The 22,186-nt window shown below is 38.7% G+C and overlaps 1 long non-coding RNA gene across 7 annotated transcripts in view; it reads left to right on the forward strand.

Moving 5' to 3' along the window:
- Positions 1–22,186, forward strand: part of LOC144305048 (uncharacterized) — a 167,477-nt gene that overhangs the window by 24,395 nt on the left and 120,896 nt on the right. For all 7 annotated transcript variants that reach the window (XR_013372085.1, XR_013372082.1, XR_013372083.1 and 4 more), the window contains one exon: positions 13,334–13,392. This is a non-coding gene — a long non-coding RNA (uncharacterized LOC144305048). The remainder of the gene's footprint in view (positions 1–13,333; positions 13,393–22,186) is intronic.

Raw genomic sequence — 22,186 nt, forward strand, 5'->3', positions numbered from 1 at the left:
GTCCCGGAGACGCAGGAGCTGCACCGACCTTCCCGGGGGAAAGGGGCTCCAGGGAGGTGGAGCAGGACCAGGAGGGCGGGGAGGCCCGCGGGCTCCCGGGGACACTAACAGGCACCTGCGCCCCGGGGAGTGCGCCGAGCTCCCTAAGGGCTGCAGTGCGCACGGGGGACCCGGAGCAGCTCGGGGGGCTCGGGGGCGGCTGCGCGGAGGGGGCTGCGGGGGGGAGCAGCTGGGGGGGGCACGGGGGCGGCTCCGCGGAGGGGGCTGCGGGGCGGGAGCAGCTCGGGGGGCTCGGGGGCTGCTCCGCGGAGGGGGCTGCGGGGGGGAGCAGCTCGGGGGGCTCGGGGGCGGCTCCGCGGAAGGGGCTGCGGGGGGGAGCAGCTGGGGGGGGCACGGGGGCGGCTCCGCGGAGGGGGCTGCGGGGCGGGAGCAGCTCGGGGGGCTCGGGGGCTGCTCCGCGGAGGGGCCTGCGGGGGGGGAGCAGCTCGGGGGGCTCGGGGGCGGCTCCGCGGAGGGGCCTGCGGGGGGGAGCAGCTCGGGGGGCTCGGGGGCGGCTCCGCGGAGGGGGCTGCGGGGGGGAGCTCGGGGGCGGCTCAGCGGAGGGGGCTGCGGGGGGGAGCAGCTCGGGGGGCTCGGGGGCGGCTCCGCGGAGGGGGCTGCGGGGGGGAGCAGCTCGGCGGGGCTCGGGGGCGGCTCCGCGGAGGGGGCTGCGGGGGGGAGCAGCTCGGGGGGCTCGGGGGCTGCTCCGCGGAGGGGCCTGCGGGGGGGAGCAGCTCCGGGGGGCTCGGGGCAGCTCCGCGGAGGGGGCTGCGGGGGGGAGCTCGGGGGCGGCTCCGCGGAGGGGGCTGCGGGGTGGGAGCAGCTCGGGGGGCTCGGGGGCGGCTCCGCGGAGGGGGCTGCGGAGCAGGAGCACGAATCCACCAGCGCGGGCCCCGAGCACAGGGCGCGGGGACACAGCCCAGGATCCGGCCTCCCCCGGGACAGGCAGAGGCCGGGAGGGCCCAGGACAGCGAGGACGCTCCTGCCTGGAGCTGAGCAGATCAGTGGCCCCGCCCCGGAGCCTCCAGGCCCTGCAGACGGAGTAGTTCCTGTGGGGTTTGAATCCAGGTTTCCAGAACTGGCCCCGCCACTGCGGTTGTTCCTCCTGGGGCCTGACGGAGTAAACAACCCCCACTGAGCCCTGCACCAGGCAGGGGCAGAGCAGCTCCCCCAAGTGCTAACACCTGAGAATCAGCACAGCAGGCCCCTCCCCCAGAACACCAGCTGGACGGACGAGTTCCAGGGGAAGTCAAGGGACTTACAGTACACAGAATCAGAAGATACTCCCCCGTGTTTTTTGTTTTGTTTTGTTTTGTTTTGCCTTTTGATTTGTTTCCTTCCCCCACCTTTTTTTTCTTTTTCTTTTTCTTTTCTTTCTCTTTTTCTTCTCTTTTTTTCTTTTTTTCTTCCTTTTTTCTTTTTTCTTTTTCTCTTTTCTTTCCTTCTTTCTCTCCTCTTTTTTTCTCCTTTTCCCAATACAACTTGCTTTTGGCCACTCTGCACTGAGCAAAATGACTAGAAGGAAAACCTCACCTCAAAAGAAAGAATCAGAAACAGTCCTCTCTCCCACAGAGTTACAAAATCTGGATTCAATTCAATGTCAGAAAGCCAATTCAGAAGCACTATTATACAGCTACTGGTGGCTCTAGAAAAAAGCATAAAGGACTCAAGAGACTTCATGACTGCAGAATTTAGAGCTAAACAGGCAGAAATTAAAAATCAATTGAATGAGATGCAATCCAAACTGGAAGTCCTAACGACAAGGGTTAATGAGGTGGAAGAACGAGTGACATAGAAGACAAGTTGATGGCAAAGAGGGAAACTGAGGAAAAAAGAGACAGACAATTAAAAGACCATGAAGACAGATTAAGGGAAATAAACGACAGCCTGGGGAAGAAAAACCTACGTTTAATTGGGGTTCCCGAGGGCGCCAAAAGGGCCAGAGGGCCAGAATATGTATTTGAGCAAATCATAGCTGAAAACTTTCCTAATCTGTGAAGGGTCATAGACATTCAGATCCAGGAAATAGAGAGATCCCCCCCTAAGATCAATAAAAACCGTTCAACACCTCGACATTTAATAGTTAAGCTTACAAATTCCAAAGATAAAGAGAAGATCCTGAAAGCAGCAAGAGACAAAAAATCCCTGACTTTTATGGGGAGGAATATTAGCGTAACAGCAGACCTCTCCACAGAGACCTGGCAGGCCAGAAAGGGCTGGCAGGATATATTCAGGGTCCTCAATGAGAAGAACGTGCAACCAAGAATACTTTATCCAGCAAGGCTCTCATTCAAAATGGAAGGAGAGATAAAGAGCTTCCAAGACAGGCAGGAACTGAAAGAATATGTGACCTCCAAACCAGCTCTGCAAGAAATTTTAAGGGGGCCTCTTAAAATTCCCCTTTAAGAAGAAGTTCAGTGGAACAGTCCACAAAAACAAGGACTGAATAGATATCATGATGACACTAAACTCATAATCTTTCAATAGTAACTCTGAACGGGAACGGGCTTAATGACCCCATCAAAGGGCGCAGGGTTTCAGACTGGATAAAAAAGCAGGACCCATCTATTTGCTGTCTACAAGAGACTCATTTTAGACAGAAGGACACCTACAACCTGAAAATAAAAGGTTGGAGAACCATTTACTATTCAAATGGTCCTCAAAAGAAAGCAGGGGTAGCCATCCTTAGATCAGATAAACTAAAATTTACCCCGAAGACTGTAGTGAGGGATGAAGAGGGACACTATCTCATACTTAAAGGATCTATCCAACAAGAGGACTTAACAATCCTCAATATATATGCCCCGAATGTGGGAGCTGCCAAATATTTAAACCAACTAATAACCAAAGTGAAGAAATAGATAATAATACACTTATACTTGGTGACTTCAATCTAGCTCTTTCTACCCTCGATAGGTCTTCTAAGCACAACATCTCCAAAGAAACGAGAGCTTTAAATGATACACAGGACCAGATGGATTTCACAGATATCTACAGAACTTTACATCCAAACTCAACTGAATACACATTCTTCTCAAGTTCACATGGAACTTTCTCCAGAATAGACCACAAACTGGGTCACAAATCGGGTCTGAACCGATACCAAAAGATTGGGATCGTCCCCTGCATATTCTCAGACCATAATGCCTTGAAATTAGAACTAAATCACAACAAGAAGTTTGGAAGGACCTCAAACACGTGGAGGTTAAGGACCATCCTGCTAAAAGATGAAAGGGTCAACCAGGAAATTAAGGAAGAATTAAAAAGACTCATGGAAACTAATGAGAATGAAGATACAACCGTTCAAAATCTTTGGGATGCAGCAAACGCAGTCCTGAGGGGGAAATACATCGCAATACAAGCATCCATTCAAAAACTGGAAAGAACTCAAATACAAAAGCTCACCTTACACATAAAGGACTAGAGAAAAAACAGCAGGTGGACCCTACACCCAGCAGAAGAAGAGAGTTAATTAAAATTCGAGCAGAACTCAACAAAATCGAGACCAGAAGAACTGTGGAACAGATCAACAGAACCAGGAGTTGGTTCTTTGAAAGAATTAATAAGATAGATAAACCATTAGCCAGCCTTATTAAAAAGAAGAGACAGAAGACTCAAATTAATAAAATCATGAATGAGAAAGGAGAGATCACTACCAACACCAAGGAAATACAAACGATTTTAAAAACATATTATGAACACCTGTACGCCAATAAATTAGGCAATCTAGGAGAAATGGACACATTCCTGGAAAGCCACAAACTACCAAAACTGGAACAGGAAGAAATAGAAAACCTGAACAGGCCAATAACCAGGGAGGAAATTGAAGCAGTCATCAAAAACCTCCCAAGACACAAGAGTCCAGGGCCAGATGGCTTCCCAGGGGAATTTTATCAAACGTTTAAAGAAGAAACCATACCTATCCTACTAAAGCTGTTTGGAAAGATAGAAAGAGATGGAGTACTTCCAAATTCGTTCCATGAAGCCAGCATCACCTTAATTCCAAAACCAGACAAAGACCCCACCAAAAAGGAGAATTACAGACCAATATCCCTGATGAACATGGATGCAAAAATTCTCAACAAGATACTGGCCAATAGGATCCAACAGTACATTAAGAAAATTATTCACCATGACCAAGTAGGATTTATCCCCGGGACACAAGGCTGGTTCAACACTCGTAAAACAATCAATGTGATTCATCATATCAGCAAGAGAAAAACCAAGAACCATATGATCCTCTCATTAGATGCAGAGAAAGCATTTGACAAAATACAGCATCCATTCCTGATCAAAACTCTTCAGAGTGTAGGGATAGAGGGAACTTTCCTCGACATCTTAAAAGCCATCTACGAAAAGCCCACAGCAAATATCATTCTCAATGGGGAAGCACCGGGAGCCTTTCCCCTAAGATCAGGAACAAGACAGGGATGTCCACTCTCACCACTGCTATTCAACATAGTACTGGAAGTCCTAGCCTCAGCAATCAGACGACAAAAAGACATTAAAGGCATTCAAATTGGCAAAGAAGTAGTCAAACTCTCCCTCTTCGCCGATGACATGATACTCTACGTAGAAAACCCAAAAGCCTCCACCCCAAGATTGTTAGAACTCATATAGCAATTTGGTAATGTGGCAGGATACAAAATCAATGCCCAGAAATCAGTGGCATTTCTATACACTAACAATGAGACTGAAGAAAGAGAAATTAAGGAGTCAATCCCATTTACAATTGCACCCAAAAGCATCAGATACCTAGGAATAAACCTCACTAAAGAGGTAAAGGCTCTATACCCTAAAAACTATAGAACACTTCTGAAAGAAATTGAGGAAGACGCAAAGAGATGGAAAAATATTCCATGCTCATGGATTGGCAGAATTAATATTGTGAAAATGTCTATGCTACCCAGAGCAATTTACACGTTTAATGCAATCCCTATCAAAATACCATGGACTTTCTTTAGAGAGTTAGAAGAAATTATTTTAAGATTTGTGTGGAATCATAAAAGACCCCGAATAGCCAGGGGAATTTTAAAAAAGAAACCCATAGCTGGGGGCATCACAATGCCAGATTTCAGGTTGTACTACAAAGCTGTGGTCATCAAGACAGTGTGGTACTGGTACAAAAAGAGACGCATAGATCAATGGAACAGAATAGAGAACCCAGAAGTGGACCCTGAACTTTATGGTCAACTAATATTCGATAAAGGAGGAAAGACTATCCATTGGAAGAAAGACAGTCCCTTCAATAAATGGTGCTGGGAAAATTGGACATCCACATGCAGAAGAATGAAACTAGACCACTCTCTTTCAACATACACAAAGATAAACTCAAAATGGATGAAAGATCTAAATGTGAGACAAGATTCCATCAAAATCCTAGAGGAGAACACAGGCAACACCCTTTTTGAACTTGGCCACAGTAACTTCTTGCAAGGTACATCCGCGAAGGCAAAAGAAACAAAGCAAAAATGAACTATTGGGACTTCATCAAGGTAAGAAGCTTTTGCACAGCAAAGGATACAGTCAACAAAACTAAAAGACAACCTACAGAATGGAGAAGATATTTGCAAATGACGTATCAGATAAAGGGCTAGTTTCCAAGATCTATAAAGAACTTATTAAATTCACCAAAGAAACAAACAATCCAATCATGAAATGGGCAAAAGACATGAAAGAAATCTCACAGAGGAAGACATAGACATGGCCAACATGCACATGAGAAAATGCTCTGCATCACTTGCCATCAGGGAAATACAAATCAAAACCACAATGAGATCCCACCTCACACCAGTGAGAATGGGGAAAATTAACAAGACAGGAAACCACAAATGTTGGAGGGGATGTGGAGAAAGGGGAACCCTCTTACACGGTTGGTGGGAATGTGAACTGGTGCAGCCACTCTGGAAAACTGTGTGGAGGTACCTCAAATAGTTAAAAATAGACCTGCTCTACGACCCAGCAATTGCACTGTTGGGGATTTACCCCAAAGATTCAGATGCAATGAAATGCCGGGACACCTGCACCCCGATGTTTCTAGCAGCAATGGCCACAATAGCCAAACTGTGGAAGGAGCCTTGGTGTCCATCGAAAGATGAATGGATAAAGAAGATGTGGTTTATGTATACAATGGAGTATTACTGAGCCATTAGAAATGACAAATACCCACCATTTGCTTCAAGGTGGATGGAACTGGAGGGTATTATGCTGAGTGAAGTAAGTCAATCGGAGAAGGACAAACAGTGTATGTTCTCATTCATTTGGGGAATATAAATAATAGTGAAAGGGAATATAAGGGAAGGGAGAAGAAATGTGTGGGAAATATCAGAAAGGGAGACAGAACATAAAGACTCCTAACTTTGGGAAACGAACTAGAGGTGGTGGAAGGGGAGGAGGGCGGGGGGTGGGGGTGAATGGTTGACGGGCACTGCGGGGGACACTTGACGGGATGAGCACTGGGTGTTATTCGGTATGTTGGTAAATTGAACACCAATAAAAAATTAATTTATCAAAAAAAAAAAACTCTGTAGTTTTCCCTTTTCCAGAAACTAATATAGTTGGAGTCATATAGTATGTTGTATTTTCTGGCTGGCTCTTTTCAGTTAGCAATATGCATTTAAGATGCATCATATTTTTCATGGCTTGATAGTTCATTTATTTTTACTGAATAAAATCCATTATATGGATATATAATAATTTATTTATCCATTCACTTGTTGAAGAATAACTTGGTTGCTTCCAGCCTTTGGCATGAATAATGTTGCTACAAACATTCACATCTAGGTTTTTATGTGGGAAGAAGCTTTAATGCAATTAAAATGAAAAATTATTGCTGGGTCGTTTGGTGTAAAGGTGTAAAGTCTGTGTTTAGATTTCTTTTTCTTTTCCTTCCTTCCTTCTTCCCTTCCCTTTACTCTCTACTCTCTTTTCCTTTTCTTCTTTCATGTTCCAGCACTATTTGTTGAAAAGACTGTCCTATCTCCATTTCATTGCCTTATCAAAGATCAGTGGACTATATTTGTGTAGGTCTACTTCTGCTCTTTCTATTCTGGTCCATTTATCTATGTGCTTGGTCTTTCACCAACACCATGCTGTGTTGATTACTATCACCTTATAATAGATGTTGAAGTCATACAGTGTCAGTCCTCCAACATTGTTATTTTTTAGTATTATTTTGGGCATGCTGAGTCTTTTCCCTTCCCATCTAAACTTTAAAATCAGTATTTCAGTATCTACAAAATGCTCTGCTTGGGTTTTCATTGGGGTTGTATTGAATCTATTGATCAAGTTGCCAAGAATGATAATCTTAACAATATTGTTCCAATCCAGGATCATGGCATTTCTCTCCATTTATTTAAATCTTTGAATTCTTTCATCAGGTTTTTATAATTCTTTATGTTAGATCCTGTGCATATTTTGTTCAATTTCTGTCTCAGAATTTCATTGTTTTATCTCTTATAAGCTATTTTTTAAATTCAAAATCCAGTTTTCATTGCTGAGATATAACTGACATTTGTATATGACTCTTGTATGCTGCAATCTTAGTGTAATCACTTATTAGTTATGGTTTTATCATTAATTCTTTTAGGTTTTCTATAGCCAATCATGTTGTCTAAGAATAAAAACAGTTGTAATATGTCCTTCCAAATACATATATGAATATAAGTGTATATATATAGATTTTACTTCTTGTGATATAAAAATATGTGTTATATATAACATGTATATTATATATATATTTATACAATGTAACTTGCTAATATTTTGTTGTGGAGTTTTCTGTCTATATTCATGGGAGATATTGGGTTTTAGTTTGGTTTTCTTGCAATGTCTTTATCTGATTTGGTATTAGGGCAATGCTACTTTCATAAATGAGCTGAAAATTTTCTCTCTGCTTCCTTTTTCTGGAATAAGCTGTAGAAAATTGGTGTCATACTCCCTTAAATATTTGCAAGAATTCATCAATGAAAAATTCTGGGCCTGAGGCTCCTTTCTTGGAAGGTCATTAATATCAGTTCACCTTTAATAAATTTAGGCCTGTACATTTCAAGTTTCATCTGAAAATTCATTGTAATTCATTTTTGCCCTTTGCTCATTTCTGTTTCTCTTTTTCATGCACATACAACAAACAAATAAATGTATGCATGTATTGCATGAAGAAACAAAAAAGCTATTTTACATCCTATACATCCAAAGAAGCCCACACGTAGCAATGAATCTACCTCAGTACTTCAGATATGTCCATCCTATTTCAAATATGCATCAGATATTTGTACTCAAAACTATCAGGCCCAAGTTTTTTGAAACTAGGTTTCAATGTTATTTCTATTTTTGCTTTAGTTCTCTATAATTATTATTACTTTATAAATTTTGATTAATTTTTTTCCAGAATTTCCTTTTGGTTCTTTCTCTCTATATATATTTCTTATAACTTTATTGATATTCTCTATTTAATGAGACATTTTCATTACATTTTTCTTTAATTCTTTAAACATGGTTGCTTATACCTCTCTGAACATACTTATAATAGGTGCTTTCAGATCTTTCTCTGCTAGTCCAATATCTGGCTTCATCTCTTTTTTTTTTTAATATTTTATTTATTCATGAGAGACTAGAGAGAGAGAGAGAGAGAGACAGAGGCAGAGACACAGGCAGAGGGAGAAGCAGGCTCCATGCAGGGAGCCCGATGTGGGACTCAATCCCGGGTCCCCAGGATCACACCCTGGGCTGAAAAGGTAGTACTAAACCGCTGAGCCACTGGAGCTGCCCTCTGGCTTCATCTCAAAGGCAGTTTTGTCTGCTTGTTTTTCTATGGATGGGCCATACTTTCCTTTTTTCCTGTATGTCTTATGAGTTTTTTTTTAAACTAGACATTTTAGATAATTGTAGCTATATATATAATGGGTTCTGATCACCCAGTTCCAATGTTTTTGTGTGTATGGATTTCCCATACATCCACCAAGCAATGCTTGGACACCAGCAGGGTGTCCTATAATTCAACTCAGTTCTGACATCATCTCCCAGGAGATAGCATCAGATCCCCCGATTAAAGACTCAGTCATACTGTGAGGTAGGAAGTAGACATTGAACAGTGGAAGGAACACCCTAAGGCAGAATCCCAAGTCCTTGAATGGGAATGATAGAGACATGAACTGGAGGCCAGGATAGTGATAAATAAGCTATACATTGTAAAGCACAACATCCTGACCTTATGGCTTCCAAAACCTTGGGCCTTGGGCCTGACAAACCAAAGAGCCACAGGTGCAGAGCCTGTGCTCTCCTCTTCCATCTCTGAGGCAGGGTAACCCCTAGACTCACTGTAATGCATTTTCATTGCAGTACAGCCCCACCTGATGGAGAAGGGCTGACATGGATCCAGTACAAAGTAGAGTCAAAAATTCTTCCTCCCAGGCTGTGGGAGGAAGTTCCCAAATGATTTTGGAAGCAGTCTCTATTAAAGACCACACCACTGTATATCACAGCTCCTTACAGCCCAGGGAGACTCAATAATATCCAATCCCAAAATAACCCCACAGGCTGGTTCTACCTCATAGAACTTGCTCAGTCTTACACCCTAAGAGTGTACTTTTACTTTAATAAACTGCTTTGTGCTTGCTAGATCTCTTCTGACGGCCTTTATTTGAGGGCAGATCACCATGTAAATCTCAGAAAATCCAAGGACTGAGACCTTCATTCACACAACACAGACTCTTTCAACTGTAACAAGATTGAGTGCCTGCCATCACCCCCCTGCGCGCGCGCACACACACACACACACACACACACACTTAGACTCCAGTCACAAATTCAGGTTGTCATCTGCTGCTTCTGATTTACTTGCTATAGATCAGAGGTTTCAATTAATTTGTTAGAGTGGTTCACAGAACTCAAGAGAAACTTTTTACTTGCTAGATCATAGGTTTATTATAAAATGTATAATTCAGGAACAGCCAGATGGAAAAGATCCATAGGACAAGTTATGGGAAAAGAGCTGAGCTTCTGTGCTCTCTGTGAGTATCCCACTTTCCTTGCATCACCATGTGTTCACCAACCTGGAAGCTCTTTGAACCTTGTCCTTTTGGTATTTATGGAGACTTTTTTTTTATTTTTAGATTTTTAATATATTTATTCATGAGAGACACAGAGATGGAGAGACATAGATAAAAGGAGAAGCAGGCTCCTTTCAGGGAGCCCGATGCGGGACTTGATCCCCGGACCTGGGATCAAGCCCTGAGCCGAAGGCACCCAGGGGTCCCTTAAGGAGACTTTATTACAAAGCCATGGTTGATTAAATCATTGGCCATTGGTGATTTAAACTCAATCTCCAACCTCTTTCCTCTCTCTGTTAAGTCCCAGGGTAGAAATAAAATTCCAATCTTCTAATTGATCCACCAGCAACCAGCCCCCATCCTTAGGAGGTCTCCAAAAGTAACTTCATTAACATAACAATTCTAACAATTTAGGACATTTTAGGGGTTTTAAAAGCTCTGTGTCAGAAAAGAGGGCAAAGACCAAATAGGTATTTATTATGATAAATCACAATATCACACTCTACAGTCTGATCTAATTAAAGTTAGATCCTTTTTCAGAAACAGTATTACCATTTTTAGGCTTTCTTTGAACCCCAGGAAGACTCTTAGCTTCTTTTCCCTGGTTGTTTCTATTAAACTTTTAGCTGTTTACCATTTTCTTATTGCTAAAATACTTTGGAACTACCAACCTCCCTTTAATTTCTCACATCTATGATTTCCAGAGTTTTCAACAACACCCTTAGGGCACGAATTCTACAAGCTCCGAATTAGTTTAGAACCCTTGGAGTTGTGGACCTGTCTGTTCTTAAATTCTGCCTTTCTCCACTGGCAGAATCTTTGTGCTATAATTCTCCCAATTGATAACCATAATCTACATGTCAGATGTGGGGTCTTGCCACCTGGTCTTGACTTGCCCTTTTGGCAAGGAATTTCTGTCTCATAGGGAGTTGAAGTGGAGGTGATTGGGTCCTAGTGCTCTCATCCTACCCTGCACTGGGGTAGAGTTTCTGTCCTTTGAATGGAAGCTGGGTGGAGAAAGGAACCTCAGTCCTTTTGTCTGCAGATGGCTGTAATAGGAATTCTAAAATTTAGGGATGGGAGGGATGGGAGAGATGTAGGTGGCCTTATTTTTCAGGGTAAAACCATAGCCCTTTATTGAGAAATTGGGAAGGCTGTCTTTTTAACTTTACTCACCTGGAGTAATGCCTCTGTCACACTAAGTTTGCAAAGGCATGTGTGTTGGGGGCATTGGGGAGCATATAGGAGTGTATCGTGTAGCTCAAGCACCATTGATTTTTCATTCTTCTGAGGTTTAGTTGATTTTCTTGAGTAAATATTTCTTCATTTGCTATATTCCATTAAAAAATTTGGTATTTATAATTTTTACCAATTGAATGAATCCTTCTCTGGAGACATGGTCTGTCACACTCCTCACTCCAGCATTCCAGAAATCCCAAGCACTTGAGATTTTTCCATGGACATGAGGATATCATCTGTGGATAGATAGCATTATGTTTTTGTTTTTTTTTTTAAATAATTTTTTTTCAATTTTTTTTTTCTTGCTTAAATGCACTGGTTAGAACTGCAATGTTTCATAGACTTCATGAAAGACTACAACTTTTCTTTGGTTCCAATCTTAGGAGAAAGGCATTTATTTATTCTTTCACAATCAAGTATGTTGTTACCTGTAGGTTTTATCAGGTTGAGAATTTCCTTTTTTTCCTAATATGCTGGAAACTTTAAAATAGGTGTTTTCCTCAAATGTCTTTTCTCTATCCATTAATATTATCATATGGGATTTCTTCCTTATTCTAGCCATACAATGGATTATATTTTTTTGATATTTTAACATCAAATCAACTTTCCATTCTTAGAGAAATTGCCACTTGTTGAAACATATTATCCCTTTTAAATGTTGGATTTTATATGAAAAGTCTCATTAATAGATTTTGCATCTAGGCTCGTAAGGAATATTCAACAGCAGTTTTCTTTTTCTTTGTGAAATCTTGTTGATCATATTGCTACTTCAGAGTATATATTTTTCGTTTTTTTAGCCTCTGAAATAAATTTACTCAATTTTGATATGTCAAGGTAGGTTAATATATCATTCATGACAGTAAACTCAAATCTTAGGGTGGAGGACAAGAAAAATTAAGACCATTGCCTTTGTCAACAAGGGCCCAGGACCCATGATTGGGTCCTGCAAAGGATCCTCTGAAAAAGGGGGGAATGTGGGACCCAGGAAATCTAACAGAAATCCCCTACTCTTGGACAAGCAGAGCAGGACTAACTCCATTTTGTGCCACGCCTGCCATCTCATGTAAAACCCCCCACACGACCTGCCTATTGTTTAAGGTATTCCCTCTCCCTAGTTTAGCTATGAAGCACACCTTCATCAGAAACCAGCACACTTAGGAATGCGGGACCTCTGACCTTTAACCAGCCAAGGAATGAAAACCCCTCGTTTGCCCACCAAACCTGCACGCCAGTTCTAACCAGAATAATAGGCTAGTTCAAATGGTCACTATAGGGTGAATCGTGATTCAATTGGCCACCTGCGTGTGGACCAACATGACTGTGCAACTTTCTGCGTATGTTACAATCTCATTGGCCACTGGCCCCTATAACACTACTATGCTTCTTAGTCTCAGGGTCCAAGTCCCTGCTCTGCTATATGGAGTATACTTGGACCCAAGCTCCAGCTTGTAAATAAACCCTCATGTACTTGCATCGGTGTCAGCTCCTTGGTGGTTTCTCGGATTCGCAATCTTGGGCACAACATTAGTGGGGTAAAACAATAAAAGGTGATTTCCTGTTCTTGCATAGTCGATTTCATAAGTTTTCCTGAGTTGTCTTCACATGAGGTAGCTAGGTGATGCTGGATCTTTTCATCTAATGATTCGTCAAAGCTGTCTGTCTCTGAGAAATTTGATGAGTGTCTATTTCAAAATATACAAATAAAACTTTTGGAACTTAAAGGTAAAGATTTAAAAAATAATAATAAAGGTAAAGATTTAATTCTATGGGTTGGACAAGATGATAAGCTGTATTAACAAAGGAGAAAAAATCAAATTGACATCGGAATTTTGACAGCAATGTATAAAGTTGGACAAAAATGAAGATGCATTTTCAAGGAACTCATTAAAACATAAGCCAAGAATTGAATAACCATCCAAGATGTCTTCATTTAACAAGTCTCCAGAAAATCAATTTTTTTATAGATAAGAACACAAGAATTACTGTTATCTCTTATCTTTTAACAGGAATTTTGTAGAAGATGAGCATTCTTCATTTCAAAAATAATTGGAGAAGATTAGCTGTGGTAAGATTCAAGATTTTTATTTTGGTACTTAGCTCTGTATAGGTTGCATCTCTTAGCTTTATGACTAGTCGTGACCGTTCAAGTGAGTGGAATTTAAACAGAGGTAGTATGTGCCAATTCTGTAATGTGTCCATAAGGTGATAGGTTGTGCCCTTATTTTCCTTATTTCTTCTTCCTTTTGTCTGGAATGCTGATGTAGTACCTGGAACTGGAAGAGCTTTTTTTGAACTAGGGGGGCAAAGAGGCCATGCGTTATAGAGAAACAAGTCAGAAGGAGCCTAGATACCTGACAGGACAGACTTCTATATATAGACTCTAGAGTATGTACATATATATATGAGTTAAACACATTTTTGAATTTTTAAAAGTCACTGTTATTTTGGCTTCTGAACTAGTTCATAGATTTCTTGTAAGCCATTTGTGTCATGTTCAAGATTATCCTAAATGTAAGCAGAAACTTGCTTGTGTTGGAAGAAGGAGCCATTTCCTAGGTCAGGGAACAGTGGAATTGGATTAGAATCATTGTAGTTGAATTCACATTGTTCTTTTGGGTATGCCTAAAGGCTCTATCCATTGAGCTTCTTGGCCAAACTGAGAAAGCCATAGGTCTGCTTGGTTTCTGCAACTGACAGTGGGCATTGATCATGGTCAGAAAGGAAATATTTGTCAGGTAATTATAGTAGCAATGTCTTTTTTATTGGAATTTTTAACATTCTATTAAAAAATTAATCACATGGGGTTCTATACCTGTATATATGGTTGCAATGCAAAAAATAAAGAAGAGAGGAGAATTCTTTTAGTTCTAGTTTTTTCAAGCCTTTTAAATATAAATGTAGGATCATGCAAATGAAATGCCAATATAATGTTCCAGGAAATAATTTTTAGAAAATCAACTTAAAAATAGTTATTCTTTAAATAGCAAATTCATATTAATGGTAACAAATTTTTGTTTGTTCATTTTTTTAAATTTAATTCATTTTCTATAATTTCCTGAGTTGTCCCTCTTGCAAAATTTGTTTTAATGTTGTCTTTTGTGCTGTTTCTCCAACTTTGCTATTAAAATACAGTAAACTACCAATAAAAATTTTAGTGAACACTGGGCTTGGGTGAATTGACATTTTTTCTAATCCCAAGGTTACAACTGTCTATTTTAGACCAAATCGAGGTTCTTAATAAAGCTGACCAGAGAAGGCAGTTCCTTCTTTCAGAGATCTTGGTTTGAAAAAGCATACATGGCAAAGCTCTAAAACAGAAGGCTTAAACTTAACCCTGTGTGATAGGTACATGGATTTTGAAGAGCTCCTACACAGACAGTAACATTTTATTCAGATTTCCTTTTCTATTTTATGTTATTCTGGGAAAAAATATTTATATCAAATATGAAAATATTATTTTAAACTAGCAAGGTAGCATGATTTGTTCTCATAGGATCTTTATGCCTGTAATGTTTGGAGTATTTCTCAATTGATACCCTCTTGAAAATCATGCTCTGTAATTATAATTGTAGGCTCTTGTTTGTTCATAAATTGAATTTTATCAAATAAAATTTTATAAGGATTATATGCTCTGTTAAGTTTTCATAACAGAATGTGATGGAACAAAAAAAATGAGTTCTTTTGTGGCAAGGTTCTGATTTATGGACACTTGAAGTGAAGAGTTGACTATAATAGAATGTTTTTATTTTGTTTTGTTTCTTGGCATGAAAAAACAGATTGATTTTGAACTGTTAGAATTTTTAACAAAATTTAGAAACTTCAAGTCTTTGCCATTAAAACCAGAAATAAAGTTTTACCTGTTAGTCAAACAAATTGTAAACCAAAGAAAAAGAAACAAACACAAAAATATCCTTGGTGTTTTCTGAAGGGATGGAGAACTTTAATGTTGAACAATAGTTATGGTTTTATTTCTTTGTTATTGAAAGAAGCCTCACATACCACCATGTGACAGTATTTTCTATAGAGTTGTTAGCAAAAAAAAAAAAAAATCACACAAAAATTCTCAACAAAATCTTGTATTTTTTCCTACTCTTTTCCTATCTCCAAAAGTTCAGATGTCATACTGGCTTTTCAAGAGCCTTGGTTATGAAATGGAAGCTAAATATTATTATTCCACGAAACCTAAACTTTAGACACTTTGGTGAGAAATTTGCCTTATTATTGTTTCCTGCTATTGTGCATAGTTGAGCTCTATGAAAAAGAGTGCCAGATCCTTAAGTGTCATTTTAAAAATAAAATAGAACATATTTTCTTTGAAACACAATTTGACCCTGAAAAATGACACTAGGCAGTGTCATTAATGCATGTTCAAAATAATTAAATTACACATTGATAGGAAAATCACAAAACTTTTCATTTTTCTCCTGTTTTTATAATAGCTGGACTATGTATTTTACTGATTATACAGTGCATCTCCTTTGGTTTTTAAATATGTAACCAAGTACTCTATAAAGTACCAATATATAGGAACTCTACATAGTACATTAGTGTGTTTTCCAAAGTCCGTATGTTATCTCTAAAATAGAAGGCCTTGCTTAAAAATGGAAATCTCTTTCATACAGTAAGATGACTCTTTCTCAATGACCCGACTCATAAAAGAGCTAATTTTGTGGTATATATAAAGTGTATTTATAGTAAGACCATACATTTTAAAATACAAGAAATGTACTCAAATATTTATAGAAAGAAAACTATTCTAATTTCCTGCCATATTAGCATTTGTAGTTGGCTTCCCTAAAATCTTCTAGAGGTTGGAATGTGAAATAGAACAGATAATGCTATTTTATACAGATTATATTGTTAAGAGAAGGAACAACTTTCATAAGAATTATTTATAAAAGGTTATTTTAATCTACTTTGAATGCATTTTATTTCCTAAAGCCATAAAAGATAAAGAGAAAATAAAAGCCAGGAACCATAATCATTTATTCCTTTTGCTTTTAAGTAAATTGTGTATGACAATGTACCATTTGAAACGATTATTCACTGATGACATATTTGGAAGAAAATCATTTTGTTCTAGAAATCACACAAGATTAACAATGGAACACATAAAATATTGAATAATTATTACTAAAATTATTCCTAAAATTTATAGGGGCTTGAATGTTTTATCCCCTTTACATGTATTGGAATTTGGTTATCTTAAAACATAGGAGATTCTTATGTTACTCTGCTATGTGAGAAAAAAAGGACTTATCTTGTTTATAGGCATACTATCATTGTTAATGTGTCAACATATGAGTTACTGCATTACTATTATGAGGAAAAAGCTACCATAAAAATAAGACAATTAGGAAATAAAATTGAAAATGTGAATTGAAAGTGAATGTTAAAAGATATACAAAAAGTGAAAAAAGTGGGATACATAAATGACTATTTACTTCATTTTTATTCTAAAAGTGTCCTTTAATTAGAGAACATTGATTTTATTATAGGAAGCCTATTCTTTGATGAATCTAAGGCTATTAATGTCTTGAACAAAGTACATAGACTGTTAAAGTTGAAGATATCATAAACATATCTGCCCTGATCACTATTGTAAAGATAATTGAGAGCTTTCCTGGCTGCTACTGATGAAAATGATGATGGAGAATCTAATGATGATAATGTAGAAGTATTGTTGATGAAGCAAAAATTTGAAGAAGCTTTAAGAATACAAATTTTTGAGCTTTTTGGAGCAGAAAAAAAATCAAGCTTCCATGAAGCGTACAGGGAATATATGAGCAGAAATAGTCTTGGTATATAATCACTGGTTCCTGAAATTTAGTTTCAGAAATCTGTCGGTAAAGCCAAAGCCAATGGAGGGAAACATATGAAATCAAATGACCATTGGATAAATTCACTGCAGAAATTAAGCAGACCTCAGAACTTTACCTGACCAGCCCTTCTCTGAGTAGGAATGTACTTTGGGAAAATAACTGAATCAGTGAGGACAAAAGGTTAAAACTTTTAAAAGTCTAAGAAAATTTTATTATGCAATAGTCTTGTTTATATTGAGGTATAATGAGGTTTCTTTAGGACACTGATAGCAGTGATGGCAACTTATTCATTGCTCACGACCATCATAGTGTTGGACAGACAATCTTATCCAAATATCCTATTTTCGGCAATTACTGCCTTTGGTAACAGCTCCAGCAGCATCAGAGAGTTTATTGGTAGTTGAGATGTCTACCAACCTCAAGAAGCAGAGCTAGGTTCCCACTTCTATGTTAGAACAGAAGAAATCAGTGCTGGCCCTTGGATGGGAACATCCAGAGTGATCTTTACAGGACAGAGAATGACAATAGCAGCACTTGCCGGAAATTTCTCTAGATAGTTAACATTCTGGATGCTCCCAGCTCTGTGACTATAAGCAATGCAGAAGGTTACTCTGAACCACTTGTTTATGGTAGTAGGTATGAATTTACAAATTTTCAGGAAATGACTGTTCTAAATCTTGGTTTAAACAATGAAACAGATTAAATTGAATCTGTCATTTGTATGGACACCTGAATGACTTTTGCAAAATAAGAAGAGAGGGGCACGGATTTTCTTCAGTTTGAGCACATAAAAGACCTAATTATATTCTTTGGATCATTGGGTGAAGGTGGAGATTGAGATTCTTTTACACCTAAAACTATATATCAGGACATCATAGTATGAGAGCAAGAAATTAAATACCAGTAAGTATTAAGGATTCAAAGCCATTTCTCTTTTACTCTAAAGTCTTTATATTCTTACCATTTCATGCTATCTTTGAAATTAAAGAATAGAAAGAAAAATGACTTTTTCAATTCATCTAGCTTGAATTTTAGAAAACTTTAATACTTTAAATAGAGTACTAGCAAGGGGTGTGGAAGAAACACTGAGAGTCACTGGTGTTGGCAGATTAATAGTGATGATGAAATAGTAACATTAAGTTTTTCGGGGCACCTGGGTGGCTCAGTGGTTGAGTGTCTGCCTTCAGCTCAGGTCGTGGTCCTGGGGTCCTGTGATCCAGTTCCACATCGGGCTCCCTGCAGGGAGCCTGCTTCTCCCTCTGCCTGTGTCTCTGCCTCTCTCTCTCTGTCTCTCATGAATAAATAAATAAAATCTTAAAAAAAAAAATGTTTCAACACACCTTTCAAAATGTGTTTATGATGAAATAAAATCCTAGCACTAGGGTCACCTGGGAAAATAACGTCTATTCAAGGTCTGTGCTGAAAGGTCTATTTGAAATGGACAGACTTTAATTGTTTTTTGGAAATATTTTTTATATTGGCTATAATGTAACCTACATAAGAAATTTAGGTTGTATAGGTTATGTTATAGATTGGGTGTTTAATAATGATCATTTATTTAATTTTTTATAGCACTTCTTACAGGACCATCTGTTCTTGTTTCTGTTTGCTTGCTTTTCCGTGCTTCTGTAGGTGCCATACCATCATATGTTTTTCATGTTTTTAAATGTTACCGTAGAAGCTTACATTTCTATGACAAAACTATCTTAAACTGTGCTTCCTCACCTTTTTCTTCCCTAATTTTCCTTTCTCTTGCTCTCAAAATTTGTGGTTCTTGTTATATTGCAGCTACTGCTATATTTGGACCTTTCTTGCCTGCCGATCACTTACTCACCACTGATTAAGTCTCTGTTGCTCTAGTGATGGGGATTCCTTCACTGCAGTTGTTCTACTTTGTTGTGGAACAGGCTGAATAGATTAGTTGTATTGAGTGAGTATATGACTATTGATAAGGCTATGCTTCTCCTATATTCTTTCTATTTGCATCTTGAGAATTCCACTTGACCAATGGGGGAAAAACTTGAGTTTTTACCAACTCAAATTCCAATATATCTCAGTAACTGTTTATCAATGATGCTTCAATTATGGCATTGGGCATAAACATTGCATTGAAAATGACGTATGAGTTCTCAGGTGTTTACTTTCCTAGGACCAGCCATTCTACTGGTGATAGCTGGTCTTTGCCAGACCAGATGTGGGTTCAGTCAAACTGTACTCAGTCCATTACCAAAGGACTGTGTGTAACTGAATTCTATAGTATTTGATCAATCAAATGAATTCAAAATTAATTAGCTAAATATATCCTATATAAAATTCCTGTCTACTAGTAAATATTTATGTAGTCCATGAAGGATTGTGCTGGGTACCTTTGGGTAATTTTTTTAAAAGATTTTATTTATTTATTCATGAGGGACACACAAAGAGAGAGAGGCAGAGACACAGGCAGAGGGAGAAGCAGGCTCCATGCCGGAGCCCGACACGGACTCGATTCCGGGTCTCCAGGATCACGCCCTGGGCCGAAGGCAGCCACTAAATGGCTAAGCCACCCAGGGATCCCCACCTCTGGGTAATTTGGAGTTATTCATATGGTCTAGGAGGAGAGCTACAGTTGGACATTCAGGATGAGACTTTCTATGCAGCTACATTACAATTAGGAAGGACATGGCCAAACATCAAAGACCTGAGAGTGTATCTCAACTATTACATGTAATTTTTTTTTTAAGATTTTATTTATTCACGAGAAACAGAGAGAGAGAAGTAGAGATATAGGCAGAGGGAGAAGCAGTCTACCAGTGGGGAGCCTGATGTGGGACTTGATCCAGGGACTCCAGGATCACACCCTGAGCCGAAGGGAGATGCTCAACCACTGAGCCACCCAGGTGTCCCACTATTACTTGTAATTTTTTTCCTGTGTTCTAAATATTTTATATAAAATGGTTGACCATGTTATACTTATTTGGCAGTGACATTCAAGAAAGAATTTTGAGAACTATTTAAAGTTAAAAAAAAAAACTTGAAAGAAATTCACAATGCTTGTCACTGTCTTCACCTCTCCTAAAATAAATATCTATCGCAACAGGGGTAATTTTCTGCTGCCAAAGAGATGATAATGATAGATCATTTGCAACGATGGTCACCAACAATACTTCCTATCCTCGTACTAGTATGCCATTCCTCCCACGAATAGGTGGAGGATATTTCTCTTCCTGTGAAACTGGGCTGGTCCTTGGACTTTGTTTTGGCAAATAAAATGCAGTGGAAGTTATCCTGAGTGACTTCTCTACCTAGATCGTAAGAGGTCTTACAGTTTTCATCCTCTTGGGATCTGGGCACCATGTAAAGAAGCTTGGGTTAGATTAATGAATAATGGGAGGCCAAAGAGAGACAAGACCGACAGAGAGAAGAAAGAGAGAGAATGAACCAGCCAGATTCCAGATATCCCAGCAATTCCAACCTGGGCTAGACCTAAGAACAAAACTGTTTTGTATATTCTAGCCCCAGGCATTTTTCAGGTGGCTTCATAAGAGTGACTTAAGCAAATATAACATGGTATAGTACTATGCAGCTGAGGGCAGTCATCCTACAGAAATATTAGTAAAAATACATTTTGATTGTTTCAAACTGATAAATTTTGATGTCTATCATCACACACTGGTAGATTAATAGGTTACCAATACAATAATTCTCTCTCTCTCTCTCTCTTTTTTTTTTTTTTTTTTTTTTTTTTGAGGGGAACAATTTCTGGTGTAATGACCACTGTCAAACTTAAAATCCCTTTTCCTTTCTCTTTTTCTCCTCAAGTAGTGCTTCCTTTAGCAATTTCTCCAAATCCTGAGTATGGCACAGAGTCACTGTTATGTGCCCTCACCCAGGGTGAAATCCTATGTTTCATCACTCTCTCCCTGCATAACTTCTTACATGATATTTACTTATTAATTTTTTCCTTTATTCATTTTCATATATCTCTGGACACCTGAATGCAGGTTTTATAGATCAAAAGTGTGACTTATTCCTGAATTTAGGAATATCACAGCTTAGTGGGAAACACATAACAACAAAACTATGCTAGAACAAATCTAATAATGATAATAATAATAACAATAGTTCCAGATACTTTTATAAGATATTTACATCTTCCTTTTACAATAATACATTTTACAATTATAGAGATTAAAATAATGTGACCAAGTTTAGTATGTTATATGACAAGAGAAAAAAAATTTTCCTGAGAATCAGAGAAGACTCATATTTGAAAGTGGACCTTAAACTATTTACTATTAAAGTGAGAAAACATTAAGAAGAAAAATGTTTTGTGATTCTGAAAATGCATGCCTCATTCTGGGAACTGAAAAGCAGCCAAAAATTAATTTGAAATAAGGGATGGAGGTTTGGGATTTCATAATGATGACTCTAATATTATGTGAAAGAATTACTAGAAAAATATGAGAGGAATACGTTAATTAGTATGACATTAAAATTGTTCTTAGGAGGAATCAATGTAAGGTTGAATTAAGGCAGAAACAGTGGAGCTGGAGAGAGGAGGTTAGTTTTAGGGATAATTATGAGATTGCCAATGGGATGGAATCAGAAAATGAGAAGAATGATAGATAAATACAGGGCAAAGGAAGAAAACAACACATTTGAAATATATACAGGAAAACAATGCCTAATATATAATCTTACATTAATGTATAATGAATTTGAGTTCTAAAAAAAAAACTTTTCTACAAAAAAGATCCAATGTTCATTACCTAAGTTATTATTACCAGCATGGTTCACAGCAGTAAATTTCTTAAATTAATACTTTAGTGTGCACAATCAAATGAATTTATAGTGTGCTTATGGTTTATTTGGGGCTTTGGAGATTAGATTTCTATTGATTGTAAAACTATTTTAAATAATATATAATAAATTTCTCATTTGGACATTTACCTGACTTTATAGTGATGATTTGAAATGTAACTTTGATATTTCCTCAGTACTATAATGAATTTAAAGATGAGACCTTTTTGACTTTACAGAATACTATTTGAAAAA

The sequence above is a fragment of the Canis aureus genome, chromosome 35 (assembly GCF_053574225.1).
Source record: "Canis aureus isolate CA01 chromosome 35, VMU_Caureus_v.1.0, whole genome shotgun sequence".
NCBI lineage: Eukaryota > Metazoa > Chordata > Mammalia > Carnivora > Canidae > Canis > Canis aureus.